The 2,570-nt window shown below is 38.2% G+C and overlaps 1 pseudogene; it reads right to left on the bottom strand.

Moving 5' to 3' along the window:
• Positions 1-299: 299 nt before the first annotated feature.
• LOC114084324 (ferritin heavy chain pseudogene) lies at positions 300-1,048 on the bottom strand (annotated as a pseudogene).
• Positions 1,049-2,570: the final 1,522 nt, after the last annotated feature.

Raw genomic sequence — 2,570 nt, 5'->3', positions numbered from 1 at the left:
AGCCCCTATTCTTTTTTGCCTTATGAAAAAAATGAGAATATAATCCCATTGTAAGTGGAGGAGTATCTATAAATTGAAAGTGAAGAGCTAAGAATTTTAAAAATTTGCATACAAAGACTTGTGGTTTTCCATTTTGGCAGGTAAGAAGATAGAATTTGTATTTCCATCCTAAAAGTAGGTAAAAATGCTGAACAAATTTAAATATTAATAACTTTTATTAGATGCATCACAGAGGAGGGGTAACAGCACATTTCACTGTTTCCAAAACTGGAGAGACATGCAAACTCAAAGATCCATCATTTTCTTTTCTTTTTTTTTTGGGTACCAAATTTCTTTATTTGAAGGAATGGTACAAATTAAAGAACATAAGTGGATGTTTTGGTACAACTTATAGAAAAGGTAAAGGTAACCCCAATATGCATGCACTGCCTTGGTGACCAGGGAAGTCACTTGCACGGCTATGGGAAAGTCAGGCTGAGGTTTAGCTCTCGTTATCACTGTCTCCCAGGGTGTGCTTGTCAAAGAGATACTCTGCCATGCCCGATTCTGGGGCTCCCATCTTGCACAAGTTGGTTACATGGTCACCCAATTCTTTGATGGATTTCACCTGCTCATTCAGGTAATGAATCTCAATGAAGTCACACAAGTGGGGGTCATTTTTGTCAGTGGCCAGTTTGTGCAGTTCCAGAAGTGACTGGTTCACACTTTTCTCCAAGTGCAAAGCACATTCCATTGCATTGAGCCCACTCTCCCAGTCATCACGGTCTGGTTTCTTGATATCCTGAAGGAAGATTCGGCCACCTCGTTGGTTCTGCAGCTTCATCAATTTCTCAGCATGTTCCCTCTCCTCATGAGATTGGTGAAGAAAATATTTGGCAAAGTTCTTCAAAGCCACATCATCATGGTCGAAGTAGTAAGACATGGACAGGTAGACATAGGAGGCGTAGAGCTCCAGGTTGATCTGGCGGTTGATGGCGGCCTCGGAGTCCTGGTGGTATTTCTGGCGCACCTGCGAGGGGGACGTGGTAGCCATGGCGGGCAGCTGAGGAGAGGCGCGGTGCTGGAGCGGCGGCGGAGGCCTGGGGCGGTCCAAGGGCGCTGTGAAGAGGTGGCGAAGGGCTGCTGGCTCTGAGCGGCGGCCGGGGTGGGGGTCGAGTGCCGGGTTCCGTCCAAGCACTGTTGAAGCAGGAAACCGCGGCAACTCTCGGCAAAGAACGTCTCAAAGACCCATCATTTTCTATAACAGAAAACCATGAACACAAATCTGTGCTGGATGTAGTGTCAAAGTAGAGAAACCTGAAATATAATAAGTGATTGCTAGAGACTCAGTATAGACTAGTGTGAAATATTAAAATCTCTAAGGGCTCCCAGTGATTAGGATTCCCAAAATGTTGTGAACTTTCCTTATAGAATCCTGATCAAGGTTTCATAAATAAATATTTGACAAAGAGGGACAGAAACATTTTGAAATATAATGGACATTTTATTCTTAATATGTTCTGCCCTCAGAAAAGTCTGTCTAATCAGAGCCTAATCTACTAGTGTTTTATTAGAGAGTATCTGATCTGACAGCAGAGAAATACTACCTCCAGCTGGTTCTAGCCTTCCATTTAAAGGAAGGGATGTATCCAAACCATTCTATTCCATTATAAAGTAGAGAAATATTCAGTTCTATACCATTCTAACCAATTGTTCCACTGAGGTGAAGCTAACAAATTATACTCTATGTAAAGGTATAAATCTCTGTGATATATTAATATATGTATGAGTGTATGGTTTTTCTCACATCATTGTTAGCATTTATTATTATTTGTATTGTTGAAGACTGCTATTCTATAGGGAGCAAAACGAACTCTCAATGTAGTTTTAATTAGCATTTCTATGATTGTTCTATTTTTATATTTTCAATAATTTCCTTATTGTGCAGAATCTTTTTAATTTGATGCCTTCCCACTTATTGAATGATGATTTTAATCCTTGAGCTATATGGATCTTGTTAAGGCAATTGGTGATTGAGCCAATATGTTGGAATATTGACCCTATGTTTTCTCCTGACAGTTGTAAAGTTTCTGGTCTAATTCCCAAGCGTTTGATCCACTGTGAATTAACTTCTGTTCAGGAGGAGAGATAAGGAGATAGCTTCATTCTTCCACATATACTTATCCAATTTTTTCCAACACAATTTGTTATAAAGGCTATCTTTTCTCCAACATATGTTTTTAGGAACTTTGTCAGGTATTAGATGGCTGTAACATGTGGGTTTATCTCTGTGTCTTTTATTCTACTTATTTAGTAATCTTGTCTGTTTTGTATGCCAGCATCATACTTTTTCATTACTATATCTTTCATAAAACTTGAGATCATTATTTTTAATACTTTAATTTTAACATTTTATTAGAATATTTTCATTAAACTAATATATTTATGAAGTTTTAAAAAGTAAAAATACAAGATTTAAAGCTAAAAACCAAAGTTACAGTTTCACTCTTTCCTACCAGTTATATTTATTTATTTAATTAGGGATTAATGACTATACATAGTAGTTGGGTTCTTCCTGACAAACTCATACA

Source organism: Marmota flaviventris, chromosome X (genome assembly GCF_047511675.1).
Source record: "Marmota flaviventris isolate mMarFla1 chromosome X, mMarFla1.hap1, whole genome shotgun sequence".
NCBI classification, from domain to species: Eukaryota; Metazoa; Chordata; class Mammalia; order Rodentia; family Sciuridae; genus Marmota; species Marmota flaviventris.
This window is presented reverse-complemented; position numbering and strand designations above follow the sequence as displayed.